Source organism: Mesoplodon bidens (genome assembly GCF_964165515.1).
Source record: "Mesoplodon bidens genome assembly, chromosome: 15".
NCBI classification, from domain to species: domain Eukaryota; kingdom Metazoa; phylum Chordata; class Mammalia; order Artiodactyla; family Ziphiidae; genus Mesoplodon; species Mesoplodon bidens.
Genome location: NC_138171.1, coordinates 56,482,697 through 56,509,467, shown reverse-complemented (window position 1 = coordinate 56,509,467; position 26,771 = coordinate 56,482,697). Strand labels below are relative to the sequence as shown.

The 26,771-nt window shown below is 49.8% G+C and overlaps 1 protein-coding gene across 2 annotated transcripts in view; it reads left to right on the top strand.

Moving 5' to 3' along the window:
• Positions 1-26,771, top strand: part of SNX29 (sorting nexin 29) — a 555,171-nt gene that overhangs the window by 467,816 nt on the left and 60,584 nt on the right. The window lies entirely within an intron of this gene.

Genomic DNA, 26,771 nt, shown 5'->3' with positions numbered 1-26,771 from the left:
CTGCGCCACCAGGGAAGCCCTGGCAGGTGTATTCTTAACAACTGGACCACCAGGGAAGTCCCTTTGTGCATTATTTTAAAAAGATATAACTCTTGTCTTCATCTCCAAGAAGCCACTCTCGCTCCCCTCACAGTAGAGCCCACCACCTGTTTTTCCTCCCTGTGCTTCCCGCGTGCTTGGCACCCGTTGCCTTCACAGCCCCCATAATGCTTTAGTGCGTACATATGTTTACACGTGTGCTTCCTCACTGGTCCAGTTTCCCAGAGGAGCAACGACTTCTCATCAGACTCTACACAACACACCAAGACACTAGCATGAAGTCCGCTATCAGTAGGGGCTGTATCAGGTGTATGTGTATGTGTGGAGGGGTGTGTCTTGTGTGTGTCTGTGTGTGGTTATTTGCACGAAGGAACATGAGGCCCGAGGTTATGTTCTTTAATATGCACCCAGAGTCAACCCCTCCACAGCTCCTCTCCCTGAGATGGGGTCCAGAAAGCCTTGCGTGTCTGAGAAGTGTTGGACACAACTTCCTTTGCGTCTCTGGGGAGCTGGTCTTCTCTACCTCTATGCTAAGGTTAGCCACCTCCTTGGAACTTTCTCGTCATTACTTTCTCAGCTCTTCTGCCTTCCGTGGGAAAGCAAAGTTCTTTTTGTATTGAGTTTAGAAGCTTTCATAAGCCCATGAAAAGGGAACCGTTTTGTATCATATAGGCTTTGATGCTGGCTTTTAGCTCTCCCTTGTGACCTGGGCAGCCTTATTCCTAGCAGCAGGAGATAAACAAGGCCTCCTTCACATCAGCACCCATCTTACTAAGCATACCAGCTATTCACTGAGCACTAACTCCATCCAGGCCTGGTGCCGAGGACTTGGCCTGCACACTTTCATCTAATCCTCTCAGTGTCCTGGTGGCCGAGGAACTGTTATCCCTGCCCCACCTCATGCCACTGTGCATGTCTCCCTCTTAGATCCTGAACCCTCAAGCTCTTCCATGCCTCAGGGCCTTTGCACATACAGTTCCTCTAGAATACTCCATCCCCCACCCTTCCTATGACTGGTCTTTTGCATCTGTCAGCCCTCAGCTTAAATTCTACCTTCTCAGGGAACCCTTTCCCAGCTACCCAGAATAAATGCTCTCCCTCCATGAGGGAGGGGCTTTTTCAGCCCAATGTTTTGGGTTTTTTTTCCCTTTGTAGAATCTGTACATTTTATAACTATAGTGATTTGTTTAAACATGGTGTATGTGTGGAGAGGTGTGTGTGTGTGCGTGTGTGTGTGTGTGTGTGTGTGTGTGTGTGTGTGTGTGTGTTGGGGAGAAAGCCATTTAGGAATTTTAAGCAGAGGAATTACACGATCTCATTTTTATTGTGGAGACATTGCTGCCACGTGGAGGATGGCTCGACAGGGTGAGCAGGGAGACATGCCGGAGCGTGGACACAACGTCTGCTCCTGGTGCCAGTGAGGTTTGGGTTAGTACAGAGCCACTGAGGACTGAGGGAGTCATCAGCAGACCTGGAGATGTGGGGTCCAACCTGCAGAGACGGGACCTTGGAGGAAAGACAGACAAACTTAGGTGACTGTACTCTGTGGTGTTGTAGTCCTATTTCGTGCCTTGGACAGAGTCCCAGCCCAGAAGTTGTCAGCTGGTGGCACACAGGGTACATTCTGCCTGAGACATAGTTTGTATTTAATGATGATGATGGTGATGAGGGTCACAGTGACAACGGTAATAATAAACCTATGTCTTCAGTTCAGAGTACACGGGCTGCCCAGCAAGGGGAGACTGGTCGTTATCTTGGATTTTCTTGTGGCTGCAGTTGGCAGGAGCTGAATGGAGGCTGGTCTTAAGATGGGGCGTGTGCTCCCTGGGTCACCAGCCTGACTCTCTTCTCTTGCTTCTGGTCTCTGAAGGCTTTTGAACTTGTCATCCCTGGACGTTCAGGGCAGACTCCTTGAAGCAGACAATTTATCATGTAAGCTCTGAAGAGTTAAGTAGAGAGGAAAGGGAAGGGCACTCAGTCGGGGGAAAGCATCAGCGACGGTACAGAGGCATGAAGAATTAACGGGTTCAGGCATGTGTTGGATCCTCCATGTCCTGGTGCCCCAGCCCCGCACCTGGACAGTGTAGGACCCAGTGATGGCTTCAGCCTTGGATGAAGTCCAGGGGAGCAAGAAGCACAGGAATATTAGGGCCCTGGGCCGTGTGCTTTCTCAGCACCTTGGGTCTGCCCCGTCCTGTCATCTCTGGAACCTCTGACTTCGGAGAACTGAAAAACAGCCACTCAGGGGAATAAAGCAGACTGGAAGTAGCCAAGACCCTGAGGAGTCTAAGGGTTCTTGTCGGAAAGGCCCTTAAAGTAAAACAAATAAATGGAAAGCTTCGCTAATTTCCAGATGAACATTCTTTCACTCTTTCATTTCACAGACCTTTATTGCGTAGCTATGGTACACCAAGTCTTATGGCTACTGAGGTGAATGAGATGTGTTTCTTGCCCTCAGGGAGCTCACAGTTTCGTAGGGCAATTGGTAGAACACCCCGTCCCCAGTAAGTGCTATGGGGAAGGTTAAATCCAGGGTTTTGTGGGTGCAAAGGGGAGAGTATATCATCTAGGATGCTTTTCCCTGCAAGTGATAAAAACCAAAATCAAACTATTTTTACTTTAAAAAGAGGTCTCATTGGCTTCTGTAACTGAGAAGTTGAGGTCTGACTTCAGGAATGGCTGGATTCAGGAGCTCAGTGACATCATCAGAGGTTAGTATTTTGGCCAGTCATTTTCTCTTTTGCTGTCTTGCTTCTTATCTGTCTGCCTATCTGTTTCTCTCTCCATCTGCTTTTTTTCTGAGTTGGCTGCATTTTCAGGCAGGTTCCCCTCTCATGGCAAAGATAGTCACACACCTCTAGGCTTCCTCTGTATCACCTTAACAGCTCAGACAGAGTAAATCTCTTTTCAGTGTTCTGGTCTCAGCACTGACGCTCATTGGCCCAGTGAGTGCCACCGGGGACTCACTGAGTCCTGTGCCTATTCCAGGGTCAATAATAACGACTGTGATTGGCCAGGTCATGTGCTCAGCCTTGAGTCAAGGGGTGGAATCAATCCCATCCCAACCCCATGATCTGAGAGTGGGAAAAGGTTGATTTCCCAGGGGAAGATTATAGCACTGTCACCAGGAGAAAAGGGCATGGGTAGTGTGTGTAGGCAAAACAGCAGGGGGGGACCAGCCTGGGGGAGAAGGGAAAGAGGGAGGTCAGAGAAGTTTCAGAACAGAGCCTTGAAGGATGAGCCTTGAAGGATGAGCAGGATCCAGCTGTTGAGTGAGATGGGGAATTCCAGGCAAAGGAAACAGCACTTTGGAAGGCAGAGTTCGTGGAGCAGCTGGACTTCTCAGGCTTCTTGGGAAGCAGTGTGGAGGATGAATAGCAGGAGACGCTGGCCCAGAGAACTGCACAGAGGTCTACAGAGTTATTGAGAGGAGCATCATGCATTCACTCATTCATTCAACAGCTCTTTCTTGAGCACCTACTATGTGCCAGCCACTGAGGCTAAACAGTTAAGAGCCCTGCTTGCATAGGGCTTAACAATTCGGGGGGTGGGGAGAAGGGGATGAAGGGGGAAGACAGATGGCGTACACTTAAAAAAACATACAGATAAATTCTGATGATCTCTGAATAACATACTCAGTAGAAGAGATGTAACACTAGAACTGTCCTGGAAAGGTTACCCAGGTCATAGGAGATATTAAGTTTTGAACTGAACAGTATGGAATTTCTTTGGCCTGCAACTAAAAAAACAAAGAAAGAAAGAAAGAAAATTTTTTGCCCACTGTTGCCAACCATAGTAAAATTACTCAGCTCCCTTTAAAAGACAAGGGTAAAAATAGAGAGGTAGGGGCTTCCCTGGTGGCGCAGTGGTTGAGAGTCCGCCTGCTGATGCAGGGGACACGGGTTCGTGCCCGGGTCCGGGAAGATCCCACATGCCGCGGGGCGGCTGGGCCCGTGAGCCATGGCCGCTGAGCCTGCGCGTCCGGAGCCTGTGCTCCGCAACGGGAGAGGCCACAACAGTGAGAGGCCTGCGTACTGCAAAAAAAAAAAAAAAAAATAGAGAGGTAGTAGGTTTTCAGCTAGCAACGGACTATCATTTGGGCTTGACCTTCTGCTGCTTGATGTTCAAAGCAGCTCAGTGCACTGGGTAATGGATCCATAGTTCGTTTTAGACAGGTGCATAAATCTTTGGGGGAAGCTGAAAAATGAGCCACAGCCAGGCAGCCCTGGCGTTCTCCTTAACCCTCATTTCCGCCTTTTATCCTCTCCCCTCGTCCTCTGTTCATTCCGCCCTCTTACAGTGGGGAATCCCCACGGAAAGTGCAGACTGGAGTTTCACACAGGTATTCTTCAAACTAGAGCATCAAATAAGGAATGGTTTTGCTGTCTGGGGCCTTTCCCTCAGTAATACCATTAGTGTTCAGGCAGGTCTGGAGAGCTGTACATCATGTCTTTCACCATTGCTTCGGGGACTGTTGCTGATGCCTCAAGTGCATTGATTTTGGAAGTAATTGGGCATAACTGTTTTCCCTTTTCCCTTAGATTAGGCATCACTGCTATGCACCAGATGACCGATGGTGTGCCAATAAAGCCGTTAACCAAGCAGGGCAAAAGATGCCTGCATCTTTTCAGATTCTCAAACAAAGTGGGAAATGATTGCTTCCCAGCCATCCCCTAAGTCTGTGTTTAGTCCACTTTGCGTGGCACTGGTCAGCACCATGGAGAGTTCCACCGTGGTTGTCATTTGTCTGATGGTTTCCCACTCTGGATGTGTATGTGAATCATTGGGTTTAAACAGATTCAGGTGCTCAGACCACACTTCAGACCTACTGAATTAGAATCTCTAAGGGTGAAGCCCTAGAATCTGTATTTTTGAAACATCCTTGGAAAGTGCTGACACAGCTGGTCTGCAGATCAGTGATGGGGGTGCCACTGGCCAGAGGGCCAGGAAGAGGAAATAAGTTGCTCGAGGTAACATGATGAGAGAGCCAGGACTGGAACTTCTGATGAGTCCATTTCCCCTCTGTGGCTGCAGCAGGCTCACTTATTCTCAACCTTGTGTTTTCTGTGCCAGGGTTTCCAGCCAATATCTGGCTTGAGATTAACGGTATCAAATAGGACCTCAAAGGATGATTTCAAATTCTGTCTCATATCTATTTTTTCTAAAGATCTTGCCACTTAAAGTGTGTTTTTTGCACCATCGACATCACCTCACCTGGGAGCCTGTTAAAAATGTGGAAACCCAGCCCCCCCTTCCCAGGCCCAGTTGACTCAGAATCTGCATGTTTAACAGGCTTGCCAGGTGAGCTGATACACACTAAAGTTCGAGAAGCAATGTTCCAGGGTTTTTGCTGTTCACTGTCTGACCTGGATGCTTCCAGCAGGGCTCTTCACCACTCCTTCCTTTTCCCCTCCAGGGGGGAAGATCTCTGCTCAAGCTGTCAGGTGGGCAGGCTCTGAGCCACACCTGTCAGTGGGCAGAGTCACCGTGTGTTAAGCTGGTGCATCAGGTTGTACCTGTGTCCAGCCCCAACCTCCCAGGTTGAAACAGGAAGCTCCCTAGAAGCAGGCTGGCTCAGTCCCTTGCTGCTTTTCCTTCTTCTTATGTGATATTCATTCGTATTCATTAAGTAATTGTGTTTAAGTCAGTAGGGAAAGACATGGTCCCTGCCCTTGTGGAACTTTTAGTTTAGCAGAGGCAGACATTAACAAACAAACCTATAAAGAAAGATACTTTCCGGCTTCCCTGGTGGCGCAGTGGTTGAGAGTCTGCCTGCCGATGCAGAGGACACGAGTTCGTGTCCCGGTCCGGGAAGATGCCACATGCCACAGAGCAGCTGGGCCCATGAGCCATGGCCGCTGAGCCTGCGTGTCCGGAGCCTGTGCTCCGCAACGGGAGAGGCCACAGCAGTGAGAGGCCCACGTACCGCAAAAAAAAAAAGAAAAAGAAAAAAAAAAAAGAAAGATACTTTCAAGTGCTTTTAATGAGCTTTTATGTAGGAACAGTGCAGAGAGCTCTAACAGAGAAGATCTGATTCAGTCAAGAGGTCCGGGTAGGAACATTTAAAGTGAAATAAAGGGGGCTGTGTAGCAGTTAGCTAGGAAACAACCCAGAAAGCCCACTCCAGGCAGAGGCAGCGGCAAACGCAGGCCTGCAGGCAGCTCTATCCCGGGGACTGGGTCAGAGTCTCTTCTCTTCTAAGCTCATTTGGCTTTTCCTCTCTTTGGGCTGGACAGATTCTAGTTCTTGGTGAAAACTTAGGGTCTCTGTTGTCTCCGGCCTCAGGACTGCCTGACCCGGGCTGAAAATGTGTTCCATATAGACATGGAAGATTTGCAGCCAAGGCCTCAAGCTCAAAACCAAGTCCGACTCAGCCTTTGGGCCTTTATCTCCCTTGGGTCTCTGGGGTGGTGGAGGAGAGCATGGGTCCGGGCTCCCCTGAGTTTGGACTTGAGTCTGAACCCTGATACACTGGTGTAAACCAGCACGTCACCTCGCTGTGCCTTGGTGTCCTCAAGTACTGGCATCTCCCTCCTGAGGTTGCTGCCAGGGTTAAGGGAGGTACCAGGACAGGCTTAGAACACGCCGGGCCCACAGTGAGCTCAGAAACTGCTGGTGGCGGTTGGTACTAGGCCGTCTCCTGGGTCCCCTGGCCACACTGCCCTCTTAATGCCATTCCCCTATACCCCCCCACAGTGGGCCGGGCCCCATCCCCAGCCCCATTTTACAGAGGGGAAACCGGCTCAGAGTGGCCTGCTTGAGGGCTCAGCCTGATTTAGCCCAGGAGTTCTTACCCTAGTGTCTGAGGATAAAATCCAGGTGATCAGTGAACAAGGATCACACTCTATTGTCACTACTATCTCACTGACATGTGAACTTAGGCCACAAGCTGTAACAGTGGTTGTGGTATCTGTGACTTTGTCCCCAGTAGAAATCAGTCATGTGTATTTCCCTATCACGTGATAGTTGCTGCAGATGGCTCACCATCCTAAAGCTCATCATCGCTTTGAAGGCAGTGATTAGACCTGCCATTAGATCTTGTTATTAATGCCCCAGCAAAGAAACACTTGCACTGGTTCATCACAATTGTGATAGCTGTGCTTAAAATATAAAGGCTGAGCTTTTCTGTCTAATCCTATGTATCTTGTTTCGGGAATTTAAAAACACATTTCTGACAAAGGGATGGTGGGCTTCACCAAGGCCATACAGAGAGCCCTGTCCCTCCCTCGCGTCCCCAGGGTCTCTCTCCACCACACCCCGTTGCTCCCGGCCCTGGCGGAGGGCGACCACCCACCTCTGCTGTTTCCAGCTGCCTTGCTCTTTCCAGGCTCTTCTCCCTGTGCCTTCCCCACCAAGTTCCTTTTTTGTACAAGCAGGTGCTGGATAAATAATTAATAGGGTGGGAAAACTTGTTGGAAATAGTACAGCTCATGTTTATTTTTAAGCAGCTGAGTTATAGAGCTCTGGTCTAGGTGCAGTCTAGGTGGGGAGAACGCCTTTGGCTAAAAAGAGGGCTGCTGTGAGCAGGAGGCAGAGGAGTTTTGGATAAGCCTGGGCACTGGGAGGGTTGAGGGGTTGCGTGGGAAGCCCAGGGAAGGAGAGTTCTGTGACCTGAACAGTGAGTGGAGGATGTCAAGGGAGAGCCACAGTTTCAACAAGGACCTGAGCAAAAACCGTCCCAGATTGGCAAAAGCGTGAGAGGAATTTGATTTATGTGATTGAAAAGAGCAGGACTGGATTGCAGCTTCAGACATAGCTGGTCCAGGGCTCATAGGATCCCATCAGAACCTTGTCTCTCCCTCCCCCTTTCCCTCCTTCCCTCTCTCCTTTGCTTTCTCTGTGCTGGCTTCGTTCTCAGACAAGCTTTCTCCAAGATGGACTCTCTCTCTGGCAGTTCTAGGCTTATATCATCCCAACAGCAACCCCAGAAGAAAGAGTTTCTTTTCCGGTGGTTCCAGCAAAAATTCTGGATTTAGACTTCATTTATCTGCCTGGATGTTGTGCTCATTTTTTTTTTAACAGCTTTAATCTACTTTTTAATCTACAGATTTGCCTCTTCTGGAAATGTTATATAAATGGAGTCATATACTATGTAGTCCTTTGTGACTTCACAGAAGCATGTTTTCAGGGTTCATCTGTGTTGTAATATTATCAGCACTTCATTCCTTTTACTGCCAAGTACTGTTCCATTGTATGGATACAGCACATTGTGTTTATCCATGCATCAGTTGATAGGCATTTGGGTTTCCACTTTTGGGCTATGATGAATAATTCTGCTATGGACCTTTGCATCTAAGTGTTTGTGTGGGCATATGTTTTCCTTTCTCTTTCGTTTCATTCTTTTGTTTCATTTCATTCCACCTAGGAGTGGAATTGCTGGGTCATATGATGAGTCTGTTACACATTTTAAAGAACTGTCTGTTTTCCAGAATGGCTGCATCATTTTATGTTCCCATCAGCAACGTATGAGGGTTCTAATTTCTCCACATTCTTACCAGCACTTATTATTAGGTGCTTTTTTTTTTTTCAGCGCCACCCTAGTGGGTGTGAAGTAGTATCACCTTGTGGTTCAATTTGTGTTTCCCTAATGACTAATGATATTGATCATCTTTTCATGTCCTTATATATATCTTTGTATATGTTCTTTGGAGAAATATCTATTCACATCCTTTGCATTTTAAAATTGGGTTACTTGTCTTTTTATTGTTGAGTTGCAGTAGTTCTTTATGTGTTTTAGATACAAGTCCCTTATCAGATAGATGATGTACAAATATTTTCTTTCCTTCTGAGTTGTCTTTTCACTTTCTTGATGATATCCTTTGCAACACAGAAGCTCTTAATATTGATGAAATCCAATGTACTTATTCTTTCTTTTGTTCCTTATGCTTTTTGTTGTCATATATAAGAAAGCTTTGCCTAACCCCACAAAAATATATTCCTGATTTCTTCTAACAGTTTTACAGTTTTAGTGCTTTCATTTAGTTTTGTGATTTGTTTGGAGGTAATTCCTGTGTATGGTGTAAAAGAAGAGGTCTAACTTCTTTCTTTTGCATGTGGATATCCAGTTGTCCCAGCACCATTTGTTGAAAAGCTAGTTCTTTCCCCCATTAGGTTGTCTTGTCATCCTTGTGGAAAATCAACTGACTCTAAGTGTGAGAGCTTATTTCTGGACTTTCAGTTCTTTTCCATTGATCTAAATATCGGTCCTCATGGGAGTACCATACTGTCTTGATTACTGAAGCTTTTGTAGTAAGTTTTGGAATTGGGAAATGAGTCCTCCAGCTTTGTTCTTTTTTTCAAGACAGTTTGACTCTTCTGGGTCCCTTAAATTTCCGTATGAATTTTAGGATAAGCTTGTCAATTCTGTAAAAAAGGCACTTGGGATTTTGACAAGGGATTATGTTGAATCTGTAGATCAATGTGAGGACTATTGTCACCTTTATAATATTAAGTCTTCCTTTTTAGGAACATAAGATGTTTTTCATTTATTTAGGTCTTTTTTGATTTCATTCAACAATGTTTTGTCGTTGTTGGAATACAAGTTTTGTACTTCTTTCGTTTCTGTGCTCATCCTTGAGCCAGTCTCTGTGGCCAGAGGGAATATTGCAGTAGCTGGACCTGTCTCATGTGCCTGCTTCTGCAGCTGGAGTGGGGAGGGCAGCCCTTCCCCAACTACGTGAACTGAAAATGAGGAACAGGAGATCTTTGAAAGGATTATTATAGTCCTCTAAACAGAGGCGTGGAGGGGATGATTGCTGGGCAGGCAAAAGTAAGAAAGAAGAAAAATTGGCTGTTATAAATTCTTACAGTCACAGCCTCAGTGAAGGCATCTAAAGGGATACAGAGGCAATGGAGCCAGGATTTCAAAGGCCATTGTCCACTTGATTACCCCAGAAAAGAAAAGATGAAAAGAAATCACTGACATCTCCAGCATCTTAGGGTACAGAAGGGATTGTTTTTGGAATCTTATGTTCAGCAAAGACCTAAGACATCAAGGCTTCATCAAGGGCTTAAGACAAGGCCAGTTTAAGAGAATAGTAACAAAGAGTTAGCTGGGGAGGTGGGATCTCCTGCCTGGAAAACTTATACTAACCACACCTCCCTCCCAACCAACCCACCAAATCTAGTTGAAACCTGCTCATTCTTTGATCCCTTTCCTGGGGCTTGTCAACACAAAACACTATCTTCCTTCTAATTATCACTGAATTTTGCATTCATTTCTCTGACTAGAGCGTGAAGACCACGTCTTTGGTGCTTATCAGCCACTGGGGATAATTATCATACTGAACCCATAGGTTATTGTGAAAATTAAATGGTCCAACAAAGAAGATAATAATGATGGTAACAGGTAGCCCAGACTGAGTGCTTGCTTTGTGCCAGGCACTGCAACTACTACTATTATCCCTCTTTCTCTTTCAGAGATTATAAAACGGAAGTAACTTTTCCAAGGCCACAGATCTAGGGAGCAGTAGAGCTGGGTTTCAAACCCAGGTGGTCAGACCCCCCCATCTCAGGTTCTTCACCACCAATTCGAAGCACTAACACAGGGCCTGTCACAGAGCTAGCCCTCAATACGGGTTGGCTGCTGTGTGTAGTCAGAGAAGGAGAATCTTTACCACTGTGCAGAGTTGCTGATATTTGTGCACTGGCCCCATTGTCCCAGGGCTGGACCCTCAGTGGCCAGGGTAGCAAGGAGCCCTCTACCTCATCGCTTTCTCCACACATGTTAGTTGGGGCCGAGCCAGCTGCTGTGGCAAATTTAAACCCCAGACTCTCAGCTTGTTCCTTGTTGACGTTATTGCCCCACGTTTGTGGTCAGAAGTGGCTTGTGCCTGGGCCCAAGGTCTTTCCATCCTGAGCCTTCATTATGCCCTGGGGCAGGGATCAGCAAACTTCTTCTGTAAGAACTTTGACAGTAAATATTTTCGCTTTTGTAGACCCAATGGTCTGAGCAGCAGCTACTCAGTCCTGTTGTTGTAGCATGAAACCAGCTACAGACAGCGCAGGAACAAACCGGTGGACTGTGTTCCAATAAACTTCATCCACGGAAACAGGCAGTGGGCCGGATTTGGCCCATGAGCTCTACTTTGCCAACCCTTAGGGCCTTGGAACACTTCACCAGGGGTAGAGAAGGGAGGAGAGAGTGTGAAAAAGACACATCCACTTGTGCCTCGGCCCAAGAGTGGAGCATTGCTTCTCCTTACATTTGATTGGCAGGAGCTAGTCCCTCGGCCTCATGTAGATGCAAAAGGGGCTGGGGAGTGGAGCCTCTGTCTGGGTCACTGCTTTCCAGAAGCAAGTCTCCCTCTTGGAGGAGGAGCATGCATTTGGGGGTCAGCCAGCTGGAGTCTCTACCCCATACCCCTGAGGCACCTCCCTATGCTGCAGTGAGTAAACTGGGAATGTCATGGGCCCCCAGTTTGAGATACATTTGCCTATTTATTAAGTAGACAGGCCGGGGTTGGACTTCTGGTTCCCGTTGTTCAATGGATGTTTGACCTTGGACAAGTTCTTCACCTCAGTGCCTCAATTTCCCCATCTGTCAAATGGCTCTAGTAATAGTGCCCACCACGCAGGATGTGAGGATTAAACAAGGTAGTATATGAAAACTGTTTACCCTTGAGCCTGGCACAGAGCTGTCAGTCCATGGCAGCTGTTGTTGTCACCGCCATCACCATCTGCAATTCTCTAAACAGACACCAGGGGAGCTGCCACCCAAGACACTTTCAGGAACCCTTCAGGAACTCCATGAGATCAGAAGGCCCTTTGATTCTCAGGGACTCTGAGGCTAGGAGTCTGGGTTAAATCTTGGCTGCCAGGCAGGTCTGTGCTTCAGTGGCCCCATCTGTGCAGTGGGGTTGGCAACAGCTCTTCTGCCCTCAGCACGTCAGCTGAGGCTGGAGGGGAGGAGGGCGGAGCACATTTTGAAGGCGCGTTGAAGAGAAAGAGGAGGAGGGCAAAGTAATGGCCCCCAGGTCACTGCAGCACCCCCTGCAGAGAGAGGTGGGAGAGACACCAGCCCTGAGCCGCCACCTCCCAGTACTGGTAGGGACCACTTCTGGCACCTCCCAGTACTGGTAGGGACCACTTCTGTTCACCGCCCATTGGCCAGAACTGGTCCTGGGACCCCGCCTCACTGCAGAGGTTACTGAGAAATGGAACAGAGCATATAGATTTTTTGTGAGCACCAACTTCCTATGCTGTAGTCTTAGTCACCACTGGACCTCAGCTCCTGGCACAGTGCCTGGCACGTCGTGTTGGTTGAATAAAATGCATGATGACAGAACCCACTCTCATTTTACAGATAAAGATGCTAAGACCTCGAGTTGGGACATATCTTGACATGTGGTTCCTTATTTGACTCTGACTTTATTTTTACTTTGCTTCGGAGAGGAAAACTCCAGAGACCTTGTCCAGGGTAAATCAAGTTCCCAAGTAAAACTTTAAAATAATTCCTTTATACTCTCAACTTCATCTTATCCATTTGGTTTTATGATATTGTGATATAATAAGAAACACACACTTGCTCTTTGTCCCTGGTTCCTGGCAGAGAGCTCATAAAACCCTTGCAATCTCCTGAGTGATAGGGGTGAAAGGAGCATCTTTTGGTACAATATTTGGTCTGACACAAGAGCTTCTAAGACCCTTAGAAATCCTGCAGTGATAAGAGTGGGTTTTTTGTATGCTAATGAAATGACTAGTGGCTGGAGCCCCAGATAGCTTCAGGATGGGGTCTGGTCCCCTGAAGGACGAAGGCATGATTAGAAGGTTGGAACCTTTAGCCTCTGGGGAGGGAGAAGAGCTGGAGATTGAGTCAATCACCAGTGGCCAATCATTTAATCAGTCACTGCTGTGTAATGGAATCTCCATAAAAATCCTAAACTCTGACGTTTGGAGAGCTTCTGGGTTGGTGAACACATGGAGGTGCTGGGTGGGAGGTACACCCAGAGAGGGCATGGAAGCCCCATTCCCCCCACCCCCCGCCCAGTACCTTGCCCTATGCATCTGTTCCATTTGGCTGTTCTTGAGTTGTATCCTTCATAATAAACCAGTAATAGTATGTAAGCTGTTTTCCTGAGTTCTCTGATCCATTCTAGCAATTTATCGAACCGGACAAGGGGGTTGTGGGAACCACTGATTTATAACCAGTTGGTTAGATGTACGAGTGGCTCAGGCTTGTACTTGGCCTCCGAAGCGAGGGCAGTCTCATGGGGCTGAGCCCTTAGCTCGTGAGATCTGATGCTAATTTCAGGTAGTTAGTGTCAGAATTAAGTCGAATCGTTGGATATCCAGTTGGTGTCCAGAAAGTTTGAGAATTGGTTGTTGGTGTGAAAAAAACCTCCACACATCTGGTGTCAGAAGCACTATGGATAAAACAGTTGAGGTTTGTGTTCACCTCAGATGGCCTGAGCGGTAGGGCCCCGCCCTCTAACTCCTCATCCCTACAGCGTCCACCGTGGCACCAGGCACACGGTAGAGGCTCAGTGAAAGTTTTTGAAATGGATGGATTTTTTTTTTTTAGATTTTTTTTGACGTGGACCATTTTTAAAGTCTTTATTGAATTTGTGACAATACTGCTTCGGTTTTATGTTTTGGTTGTTTTGGCCGTGAGGCATGTAGGATCTTAGCTCCCCGACCAGGGATCGAACCCGCACCCCCTGCATTGGAAGGTGAAGTCTCAACCACTGCACCGCCAGGGAAGTCCCTGGATGGATTTTTTGTAAACTTCCCCCGTGTAAACAAAGGAACAGTGTGGAACAGCAGAGTTGCTGGGCCTGGAAGTTGTCTGGACCTGGGTTAAAATTCCAGCTCTGACCATTCTAGCGCGACCATGGACAAGTTAACTCATCTCTGTGAGTCTCAGTGCCCTTACCTGTAAAATGGAGAGGCCACCACCTCCCTGAGAAATGTGTTTGGAGAGTTAAGAAAGATTCTGTATTGTGAATGTCTAGCCCCGGGTGGGTGTGCTGGGTGTTCAGTCTCTAGGAGTACAAGCAAGGGTAGGAGTGCTGAGGAGCGGGCCATCGTGTATAGTCCCAGCCCTGCTCTGGAGCGTGCGCTGGGCCTCACCCCTTCCCAGGTGTCTGGGTTGTTTCTGTAGAAAGATGCTGGGCCCTGGGAAGCATGGAACCATCCCCACCCCGCCTCAGTAGCACAGCTTGGGGGGACTGATTTTGCAGAGATCTGTTTTTGAAGACCTAATGATTTTATTCTCTTGCTTCTGATGGCCTGTGGACGTATGTTATTTCATCTGCACCATCATATTCAAGCATGTGAATTAGCTGCCAACTGATTTGAGAATCGAGAGATTTCACCTAACAGTCCAGATTTGCAGCTTCCCTTAAAAAGCGGGGAGTGGCTCTGCAGGCCCCCGCCCCCCCCCCCCATCGCAGTGGCCTGCGGGAGCCTTCTGCTTCGCCAGCATTGCTGTCGCTCTCGTGTCTCACGCATCAGGCCCTGGCCCTGGCCCTGCTTGTGCCCCTGGCCGCTGAAGTGTGGGTGTGGCTGGCGGGGGTTGGCCTCTGTCCGCTTGCTCTCGGGAGGGATGCAGCTGCCTCCCCGCCTTCTCTTCCTTGGCTTTGAAGCCTGCTTATCCCTCCCAGCCGTGTCCCACCTGAAGGGCCTCCCCGGAGGGCGTGATGGCTGAGCAGAGCCGAGGAAGATGGGCTCTCGAGTCAGTTCCTGTCCTGGCACTGCTGCTCCTCAGCTGTGTGGTCCTGGCCACAGTACTTAACTTCTCTGAGCCTCATCTATGAAACGCAGTTGGAGCCAGCAATGATATTCATAAGCGTCTCCACTCAAGTCCTGGCATTCGACACGCACCAGCTGGTATTAACGTTTTGGCTCCATTTATGCCTCTCTTTGCCCAAACAGCCATATCAGCCTGTGGCATCAGCAGTTAAGGATTTATACTGATCGTAGAGGCTACACTTCAGACAGAGATGGCCCCACGTCATGCCACTGCTGCTGCTGCCGCTAAAACCTTCTCTAAACCAGACCCTGTATGACCATCACACTTTCAACAGGCTGTGAAAGGGTCCCGGGCATCGTGGGGGGACTCTCTTGTCGATAACGAGGAAATGGCTACGTGGGTGCTATCTGTCTGCCCAGCGATCCCTGTGTGGTCGGGAGCCAGCACAGGCAAAACACTTGCATGGAGGAGAGAGAGGGGCCCCATGGAGCCCGCAGGAAAGACTGGACATAAAATATATGCGAGCGCTCTGAATTTCTGGTTGGGCTTTTACAGCTCAGTCTCAGCCTCTGGAATTGTTGGACTTGGAGATTTTCAGAGCAGGGCACATCTGAACCCAGGATCCCGCTGGGGTCTTTGGGTCCCATGGAGGGAGGTCCTGGCAGTAAACAGGTGCAGACAGGAAAATCCCACATCTCTCCTTTTTGATTTTCCTCTTTGGGCCTCACGTACAAAACAGCAAGTTCATGCTATCGCCCAGCCCCTGATACGTGGATCTCACTGTTCAGTCTGAAACCTTAAGCCTCAAGTTCATCATCTCTTGTCCCGTCAGCCTCCTGCTCTTCTCGCTGCCACAAGTAGCTGCTCCAGTGTGTTTGGCTCAAGCTATACATTTGTGCGTTTCCTTCTAGAATATGTTGCATTATTCATGTTCTTAATTGACTTACATGGCATTGTGCTAGAGTCTTCATTCTTTCACTGTTTTCACCCAGCATCCTGTTTACGCTCTGCTCATGTGGCTGTGTACGCCTGTGCTTTGCTTCCGTAACTGATCAGTATGTTTTGGGGAGTGTATCCACCACAGTCCGCTTGTCCTTTACTCCAGCGATGCCGCCAAGTGGCTCCTGATTCCTCCCCACTCAGACACAGCGCGGCAGCCAGGCAGTCTCCTTGTATGTGACCCTTATGGTCCATGTGAGAATTTCTCTGCGATAGATACTCAGGCTGGAATTGCTGGGCCGCGTATTGTACCATTTTTTAAAAAATTTTATTGAAGTATCGTTGATTTACAGTGGGTCATGTAGTGTACTATATTTAGTTTGACCAAATACTGCCAGACTAAAGAATATGGTAGTTTTAAAGGGAGAGGAACCTGAATTGTGCCTGCTTCTAAAAAGGAAATCACGTGTGTTGAGTGTCTGCTGTGTCCTGGGAACACATTATCTCATTTGATCACACAGTAATCCTCTGGGACAGGCACTCTTAACATGTGTGTTGCACAGGTGGAGAAATTGAGGTCCAGAGAGGTGGAGTAACTTGCTCGGGGTCACCCAGCTAGACAGTCGCTGGGGCTGAGCCTGGCTCTGAGTGATTCTTCTGGACATGGTATATGCTGCTTTCCTAAAGAATCCCAGGTCCTAGGCCTGGCTTCCATAAATTTGTAGAAAGCGTTCTAAGTTAAGGAGCATCTAATTAGATCAGACCTCTGAAATTGGTGGCTTTGTGTGGCCTGCACTCTTGTTTTGTTTGATCCACCTGGTCTTTAAATCTTTTATAATTTTCAGTATTTAAAAATCTGGGATTTCACTTAAAAATCGAGGCGAGGGCTTCCCTGGTGGCGCAGTGGTTGAGAGTCCGCCTGCCGATGCAGGGCACACGAGTTCGTGCACCAGTCCGGGAAGATCCCACATGCCGCGGAGTGGCTGGGCCCGTGAGCCATGGCCGCTGAGCCTGCGCGTCGGGAGCCTGTGCTCCGCAACGGGAGAGGCCACAACAGTGAGAGGCCCGCGTACAGCAAAAAAAAAAAAAAAAAAAAAAAATCGGGGCGACCCGGCAGCAGTGGGCCCGCTTTCCCATGAGGCAGCAGTTGCTGGGATTAAAGCCGTGGCTGCATCTTTCCAGCTGACCCTGTCCCCACCGGCCCCTCCTGGCCCGGGAGCTCGCAGCTCTGGGAAGAGAGATGTTTGCACGAGGGCAAGGACCTTTTTTTTCCGCTCCTGAGTTCTTCCCAGTAAATGCATGAAACAGCCTTTCGCCCGTCCCCGACTCAGCTGTCCAGCCTGCAGTTTCCCTTGGCTGCAAAGTCAATAACAGAGAAAAATAGGCTTTAGCTGTGACAGAGCCTGCTGCTCTCCTGCCAGGAGATCATTTGTTGTGTCCTATCTGGGACCCAGCCTGTGCCAGGCACCACGGAGGGTAGAAGAGACATTGCAGATGGGCTCCCACCTGTGGGGGACAGGCCACCGTATCCAGCCCATCTTGAGCAACAGAGGCTGCTATGAAGCTTCTCTCCGTAATTCCCCCTCCCACAGAAGGTAGGGTTCTGATGATAGAAAGATGGGACTTCATCCAGACACAAGTACGTAGCTCTGTGCTAAGAGGAGAGTTTTTAGAGCTATGGTATTTGGTTCACCCCATGTGAACTGAAGGACTACTTTGTTTTTTTTAATTCCTGTTTTTAACAAAGCTGTAGGGCTCCTGCTACTGTGAACACATTGACCCTAAGAGCCAGGACAGCATCCTGGTTATGAGCTGAACTCAAGACAGACATGGCTCTAAATCCCAGCTCTATTCCTCCCTAGCTGAGTCACCTTATTTCTTGGAGCCTCAGTTTCTTCATCTGCAAAGTGGGAATATTAGTATCTACTACACAGAGCTGTAACAGGGGTACATTGAAATAATTCAGGTAAACACTCCACATAGTGCTCAGCACATAGTAAACTTGCAATAAAGGGTATTACTGTTATTATTATTATTATTATTATTATTATCGTCACTTTGAGAAGCACATGGGAGGAGAATGTCACTGTACCTTGAGCCCTGGAGGTGGGGATGGGGGCGTGGGGGCGTGTTCCTTTTCTGAAATAGAGACTTGCTTTCTTTCCTGTGTTTGCAGTCAAGGTGTGGAATGGGCACGCCTTCATTGCAGGTGGGGGTCAGGATCTATCTTCTGTTCTGACATTTAGCGTAATTCACTGACATCACGCAGTGCTGTTTTACAGTCTCGAAGCTCCGTCACACATTGTATTCCCTCCTTGAGCTGCCCAGCCCTGAGGGTCTGATCTGTTTCCCCCATTTTAGAGTAAGGTATCGTGAGCAATGGGGCTTGTCCGTAGCCTTACTCAGGGCTTTTTGAGCAAGAGGAGGAGGGTCTCTTGGGTCAACGGGAAGCACAAGCTTGGATTTGGTGTGGCACTTAAGCCCCTGGCCTTTTTCGTGAAGCAGGTGTGGAGAGGACTTTGGGGTCTGTGGTGTCCCCTTGAGTCTGCCCTTTCTCTTCCTGTCACAGGCAGCGTCTCACCCAGAGGCCATCAGAGCCTTGGACCTGTGGACAGGGTCGTACAGCTTCCTGTGTGTCGTGTGGGGAGTCCTGTTTCAGCTATGATGGGGGAGGTAGAGGCAGTTAGGTCTTCAGTAGCCCCTTGCCCTTCCCATGGGAGCATTAGCATATGCTATTGATGGAGCCAGAGGACCTGGCTCCACATCCTGGCTCCCTAATTTTCCAGATCCATGGGCTTGGGCAAGGTTCTTCCTTTCTCTGCACCTCTGATTCCTCATCTATGACATGGGGGTGATAGTAGAACCTACCCTGGAAAGTCGTTTTGTGGATGAAACCAGATGGATGGGTGTCAAGGACTTAGTAGGCGCTCAAGAGTCAGCCGCCGCTGCCGCTGCTGTTATTGTTGTGCTTGCTGTCGTTCTTCATGCATCTGTTGTGAGGATGTTTTTAGCTTCTTGGGAGTTTCTGTTACCCGTTAGAAAGCGGGGGGCGGTTCATGGTTTTCTTTGCCTTCCCCACACACAATGTTCTACACAAAATAGGTGGTAGCGATTTAACAATTTAGTGCAAAAACAGGAGTAGGATTTGGATCAGAAAGTCCACAGTTTGAATTCTGGCCCTTCCCCTTTTTGTATGGCCTTGCAGAGGGTGAGTAGCCTCTTCGACTGTCTGTCACCGCCTCCCTCCCCCACCCCGTCCCTGTGCAGCAGGGATGAGCCTGCCTGGGGTGCTCAGTGGTTTAGGGGGTTATTCGCACTCCCAGCTGTAAATGTGCCTCCTGACTGTAAAAAGGTCACTGCCTCTAAAAAATGTTGATCTTCTTCCCTTTTAAGTAAATATTATTGAAAATGTTACCAGGTGAATAGGAGCAAGGGCTCTGATGTTGAACCACCTCAGCTCAAATCCCAGCCCCATCACGTTCTCCTTGTTGGCTTTGGGCTTTGATGGCATGTAACATCTCTGAGCCTCAGTTTTCCCAGCTGCGAAATGGGGGTAATAATGCCAGCCTCACTGGAGGGCACAGGAGTAAATAGCTAAACTCGTGTAAAGCACATAGAGGGATCCATGTTACATGGCAGGCATCAAATCATCAACTCCTTTCTATTCCTCCCCCAAGTCTTCATCTCCGGGCCTCCTGAACCCCCAGCGTGTGCACCTGGTCTCTCTCCCAGACCCTCTGCACTGACTTCATGACTTACCATCGGCCTCTTTCCAAAGCCTGGCTGCTTCAGTCCATACACCGCCCCCCACCCACTGAGAGGATTTCACCCCACACCCTGAGCCCGGGCTCCCCTCACTCCCCTCAGTCACTTGGTCTGGATGCCTTTCCTCCCATCACCGTCTGCTGAAATCCCACCCACCCCTCCAGACCCAGGCCGGAAGTGCCTGCTGATTCCCAGCAGCCCAGCTCAGAGGGAGCACCCCACCCCCGGCCCCAGGAGCTCTCCTCCTGTTCTGCCACAGTTTTCTCACTGGCCTCCCGGCCTGTTGTCCACCACTGGCCCGTGAGCTGACACCAGGACTTGTCATCTCATCTTGGGGCCCCCAGCACAGGGCCTGGCCTGTCACTGTTGGAAGAAGGAAGGGGTTCTCGATTGCGACCTCCGTGAGGGCATCTGTCCTGCTCACCTCCTCTCGCACCTGCTCATCACAGGCCCTGGCGTGAGGTGGGCGCCCAGGGCAGGCGTGGATGGGCAAGTGGAACCTCCTCTACTCTGGTGTCTGGTAGATGCTGGAACATATGAATGAGTGAGATGCTATTCATGCCTTTAGGGCAAGAACTGGGTGTTTTTTCATCCCAACTAACTGGGCCTGGCAGGAGAGGTGTCAAATAAATGTTTGCTTGGATGGATAACTGTGTAATATCTCCGGGACTCAGTAAATGTTCCAAGCGGGAAGACACTGAGCTCCCCAGGGCTAGGCCTGTTTCCTGTCTTTCTCTGTCCATCCCAGCCTGTTACCAAGCTACTTGCTTGGTAAATGGTGGCCCAGCTGAGTGGCCAGGGTAAAGTAATTCAATTAACAGGACTTTGCTTCCCTGTCCCTGCAGGAGGGGCCGTGACTCTGGCCTCTAAATTAGTGGGTATCTGTTGAGGTTTAGGGCCTGACTTTCTCACCAAGGGTGCCTTAGAGACACATGGGCCTTCCTTTCCCCTCCCCTGCCATCCCCTCCCCGAAACCGCTCCAAAGAAAGCCCTCCTCCGTCCCCTCTCATTCACACCTGGTGCCATCCAGCTGATGATTACTTGGAAAAAGCTTGTTAAACAAAACTTGTTTAAAGCAGCCAGGCTGCTCCCCATCTCTTTGACCCAGGCGAGAACATCAGGACCTCCATCCTGACCCCTTGGAGCCCACTCTCAGTGTAAAGATTAGGAGGAGAGTTCCCTTTTTTAAGTTCACAATTTTATTATTTCTGAGTTAAGCAAGTGAAGATATTTGGTGTCGTTGTGCTAAAATCACCCAATCAGACGCTTATCAGAGGGGCTCAGTGATGTCTGGGAAGCTGCCTCGAGGGTCCTTCATGTCCGACCATTCATTGCTCTCGGAGGGCTCCGTCCAGAGTGTTTAGAGTGGCAACAGCAGTCATTGTCTCTCTTCAGGTTCCCATTAACAAGTGCATGATGGTCACCCTAGAAACAACCCTCAGGTGTCAGCGTTGGGAACCCAGGCATCACCCTTATAACAAAGCCGAGTTCATGGGTTGCAGCATTTGCCCCAGGATGACAGGATTGGGCCTGCGGTTCAGATGAGCTGCATCCACACCTCACAGCCGACCCACACTTGAAAGAGGGAGGGCAGATTTCAGCATTCCAGGGACAGAACAGAGTGACCGGGACAAAAGAGGGCTTTTTAAAACTGAAGCATCTTCTTTGCATTCTCATGGAAGGAAGAGCTGATTGTCACTCTCTTGCTTAAAATACCTGTGGCCCTGCGGGTAGAGTCCAGATTCTCTAAAGTGACCTCCCAGGTCCGCCCTGCCCTCCCGCAGCCCCCCCACAGCCCCCCCGCTCTTGGTGCCCGCTCTGATCCTCAGTCCCATGGTTCCTTCTGGCTGTGGTCTTTGGACTCTCCGGGCGGTTCTCTCCCTCTGTCTTAGAGCAGAGCACAGGCTTCCTGGGCCGAGTCCTGTCTGCACCCCTCAGTCATTGGTGTCTGGGCACTGGCCCTTACCCGCTCTGAGTCTCATCTTCTCTCTCTGACATGGGAATACTAAAAAGTACCTATCTCAGAGGGCCTCTGAGGATTCCATAAAATAACATATACGTGTGATCAGCCCAGTGCCCGGCAGAGAAAATGTTTGGTAAAAGATAATAGTAACACTTTCTCCCCCTGCTGCTACTGCTGCTGCTCTTACGATAACTACCACATCACACGATCCCTGGGGAGGGCCCACGTGCCCGTGTGCTCCCCACACACCCCCGCGGCAGACCTTATGCGCACCTTTGTCCTGTGTTCCTGGCTTTATCGCGCTGTTCTGTAATGATCTGTCTGTCTTTTCCATCGACTGTAAGCTCTGTGAAGGCAGGATCCGAGTTGCATTTATTCCTTCACTCACAGCACCTGGCTCACAGGGGGCCCCCCGAGGAGTATCTGTCGCATGAATGAGTGCATTGAATGAACGAATGCAGGATTCCAACCCATCAGCACGTCCCACCTGGGTCGTTGACTCTAAACTAGAACTCAAAGTCATTTGCTAATGCTGGGCTCCTTGGGAAGCTAGTCATTGTTCTGGAATTCTCTAGCCATTGAGGTGCCCTTAGATCAGCTGATTCTGCAGCAGCCTTTCTTGACAGGGCCCTGAGCTGCCTGCTGCTGCTGATGGACAGGACCTTCCATTTATTTTATAAAACACCATGATATCCTTAGATGAAAATAAAAAGGAACTCTGGAAGTGCAGAATCGTGGGGAAGGTCCCCTTCAAGAGTCGGAATGTGGTCTAGAAAGCACTGTTGTCAGGAACGGTCCAGGAAAGAAAATGTCACAAAGCACAGGGGGCAGGGGGTCTGAGCATTGGTTCCAGGAATTGTAGCTCATCATCTTGTTCACAACATTCCATCATTTTAAAAATAGCTCTTGTTCATTTGATGGCGTCTTTATCTTCTTGAAGCTCAAAATAAAACTAACCTTTTCTGGAGGGGGATAAAAAACACTCCCATGAAGATAGTCCTGAATGTTCTTTTTTATTTTATTTTATTTTATTTTTGTGGTACACGGGCCTCTCACTGTTGTGGCCTCTCCCATCGCGGAGCACAGGCTCCGGACGCGCAGGCTCAGCGGCCATGGCTCACGGGCCCAGCCGCTCCGTGGCATGTGGGATCTTCCCGGACCGGGGCACGAACCCATGTCCCCTGCATCGGCAGGCGGACTCTCAACCACTGCACCACCAGGGAAGCCCCTGAATGTTCTTTTTTAAAGCGAGGGCAGACTCCCAGTTCTATTATTAGTCCCCAAGCATAATTGACAATAGTATTATGATAGGAGTGCCGCACAAGACGACAGCAGGGCCACAGGCAGCGAGGGCCCATTAAGCGGCCACCAGAGGCGTCTGGCAGATTCCACGAGCTGGGCTTCGGTCCAGCCCATCGCTTCTAATGCTGCGTTTTGGCTGCCGCCTAGGAGCGCAACCAAAAAACTCAAACGTTCCTTGGCCCTTTAAGTGCTGGCCCCTACCCAGCAGGGCAGGCCCTATGTGGATGCTCGTGTCCTCCCAGGGGTCCTGGGTGACAGACGGGGTCCCTGCAGGACCAGCTCCCTGTCTTTGCTTACTCGTTACCCGTTGTCTGCCATCTACTCCCTGCCCACGGGGAGTTGGGAGCCAGGGAGCGCGCTTGCAGCTGCTTCTTTCCATCCTCCTCCCCGGTCAGGGGGCTTTGTCGTCTCTGTTCTGGCCTTGCTCTCCCCAGCGGCCTGCCTTGCTGCTCCTCAGTCCACCTCCCACATTTCTAAGCTCCTGCAACAAATGCTGATGGGGCTGCTGTGATCTCCAGGACGCGGGGCGTGTTGCTGGTGGGGGGGCCGTGAAGGGAAGTGGTTGGCAGGGCAGGCTGGGGCCACGTGGAGAAGGTTCCTGCGAGCCACGCTAAGGGTTTAGATGTGCGTGTTGGGGCGGGGCAGAGTTCATGGGACGCCACTGAAGAATTTCAAACGGGAGTGGCGTGAAAGATCTCTCTGCCTCAGGCTGCTATGGCTCATTCCCCACCAACAGTCTTTCTAAATGCACCTCTTGGGTCCCACCCCCATCAGCTTCTTCCTTGGTCCACGAGGCTGTGCGTGATCCTGCTTCTGCTACAGCTTCAGCTCTGGGGAAGCACTAAGCCTGGCCACGCAGGCCTACCTTCTGTGGCTCCCATAAGCTACACTCCTCCTGCCTTCGGCCTTTGCGTTTGCTGTTCCCTCCGCCTGGCATGCCCTTCCCCCACTGAGGGCACCCACCTGGACCCCTGACAGGTGTCCGTCCTCCAAGAGTTGCTGGAGCAGCACCTTCAGGAGGCCTCCCCTGAGAGAAACGCTCTCTCCGTTCCTCGTGCAAACCTCCGGCGCGCTTCCCTGATCACACGTGGATGGCGACATCCAGCACTTGCCCCTGCCTGGCTACCCACTGTCTGTCTGCCTGCCTGTCTCCACCCCATCGTACACATAGAAACTCTCTGAGGAAAGCTTCCTGGCTGAACATCCAGAATCATCAGCTTCTGTCGCAGAGCCTGGCAGGCGATGTTGGCTACCGGGTGCTTAGCCTCGGTTGCCATGAATGACGTAGGCACCGTCCTTATCCCCATTTTACAGGTGAGGAACCCCGGCCCTGCGTGGTTTAGCTGCCAGACAGTAGAGCTGGCCAATGGCAGTGCTGGCCGTTCTTCTGCCTGAGGGAACGTCACCTGGAACGTGGTCACCTGGAACGTGATCGTCTCACAGGGTGGCTCTTGGATGGCTCTGTAGGGCCTCAGGCAATCCAAGTGGTACAAATTCGGGGTCCCACAGAGGCCAGGCCGGGGATGGGACTGAGGGGAGGAGGCTGGGTGGCATGGTAGCCCTGTGCTTCCAGTAATGAGGGCCATTTCTCAAGGGAGGCCAGAAACCTGGATCTGAGGCAGATACACCCTGGTTTTAATGTTTTTAGGCCATTCAAGCTGTTAGCAGCTTGTGGTGAAAAAGACACCACCATCTTCACCTTTTGGTCAGAACCCAACTGATCCCTGAGGGGGAATCTGATTTGAACGAGACTGCATTCAACCTGCTGGAGAATTGCCAGCTTCATTCTGGGATGGAGTCCGCCCCTTTTTAAAAAATCCCAGAAGCAGTAGGCACATTTGAAAATTCAAACGTTCAAATACTGACTAGGTATGAGGTAATACCAACAAATTATCGTTCATTTTGTTAGAGGTGATCATGGTATTGTGGTTCAATTGGAAAATGTTCTTAGTATTTTAGAAATACACCTTCAAGTGTTGAGGGGTAAAATGTCATGACGACTATAATTTACTTTAAAACACCTTCGCAAAAAGGTAAAAATGATGTAATGTGGAAAATGGTTAAGACTTTATTAGATAAAGGGTCATGGGGGTTCATTATACCATTCGCTCTGCTTTTTGCCCTAATTTGAAATTTTCACAGTAAAAAATGAAATGACAGTAATGGGAAAGAATATAGGCTTCCTTGAGTTGTTCTGAGATCTTCCCGGCCCCACTGTGTCCTGCCGAGTTGTGCGCGGCCACTCGAGGTGTCCATACCTCCAGGATCAGATTGGGCCCCAAAGGCAGGACATCTAGGCAGAGGCTGGCGGTCAGCACCCCCATCCCCGCAGTGACTCGCTTCCTTCGGCTACAGCTGACAGGCAGGTGCAAGTTCTGTGAACTGCATCTTGGCTGGGAGACACCTGCAGTTTAGAGGACCTGTAGATTTTTCTTATGTAAATTAGAGAGTGTCTTCTGGATTGAGGGCAGCTCTCACTGCTCACCCATTGATGACCTGGGACCCCGCTCAGCCGCCTGCAGGTCTTGAGCCCTGGGGCAAGTTTCTTACCCTCCCTGAGCCTCCGCTGCGGTGCTAGGAAAGTGCCGAGAGCAAAACGTGAATGAAGACTCCACAAATACCATCGCTTGTTCTGAACAGCTCAGGTAGAAATTGCTCGGCTGTCAAACTCAGATTACTGCCATGTTGGGTTTTCTCAGGTGCTGGCTGGGGTTTCCAGGGACTGCCTAGCTTGAGGAATCAGTAGGATTTGTGATTCCTCCAGGGTGATAACCTTTCTGCCAAGTCCCTGTTGGCCCTGGTACCTGGGCGAGAAGAGGCCCAAGTGAAAATGGACAGATTCAACTCCTGGGTAGGATCCTGTGACCTTCACTTTGGGGGATCCTCACCTTCCTAGGACCCCGTATCCCAGCCCAGCCCCACAGGCAGCACAGGGAGCCATCCCCAACCTTCCCTTGGTGCTTAGAGTGTTTTGAGCATCCTCTCTCCGAAAAAGGAGAAATCTCCACGAGTTCTTCCAGGGATGATTAGCCCCTTTCTTGCCTTCCTGCAGCAAAGCCTCTCAAGCCATCCTTGAGGGTATCTTGTGCAGGTTGAAAACCAGGCCTGATTAGCTCCTTTGGGCACTAACCTGGCATATTGACCACCTTCCCAAGGAGGAGTGTCTAATTGCTTAACGATGGGTTGAAACTTGGAGACCATGGAGCGGACTCTGGTATCAGATGGGTGAGCGGAGCCGGAGTGGCTGAGCTCCAGCTGAAGACCCACGGCTCTCCTAGCCTGGTGCCCTCACTCCCCGCACTCAGCACCCCTCCAGCCAAGCTGCAGGAGATTTCAGCCCCAGACTGGGACTGTGCTGGCGGTCAAGTTGGAGTGGCCAGCAGCAGTGTTTGAACGCTGTCCCCTTCTGGAGAAACGTCTGGCTGAGGCAGTGCATCAGGGGGTGGTTTCGGGTGAGAGGACCTTGATGTGACCTTGAAGTGGCCCCCGGGGATCAGCAGCTGCTCTGTGTTCCTTCCTCCCCCCAGTACTCGGAGGAGGATTCCCAGATGAAAGCCAGGATACCCAGTGAAGTCTGAATTTCAGATAAACAATGAATAATGTCTTAGTATAAGTGTATCCCAAATATTACATGGAAAGGTTTTATTGCATAGGCCATACTTGAACCCTGAAAAATTATTGAGTCATGAATTATTGAATATGGAGTCATGAAGAGTGAAAAATTCATTATTTATCTGAAATTCAGATTTCACGGGGCATCCTGGCTTTTTATTTGCTAAATCTGACCACACTTAAGAGGGAATCTCTGGCCCTGTGCTGTGCTCCGGCCCTTGGCAGGGCCTTGTGGGGACGGGCATGTCCTCGGATGTCTCTGAGCACATGGGCTTATTCTGCACACTGTTCCCGAGCCCCAGGCTGGCGGGAGGTGAGAGGAGGGATGATTGTACTGCTCCGTCTCTGGGGTCTCGTGGGCAAGCGGCCCGGCCCCGCTCTGGGCCACAGTTTCCTCGTTTGTCATGTGAGGCTTCTCGTGACCCTGTGAGGCTGAGTGACCCTGTTCCTTCTGCCGCC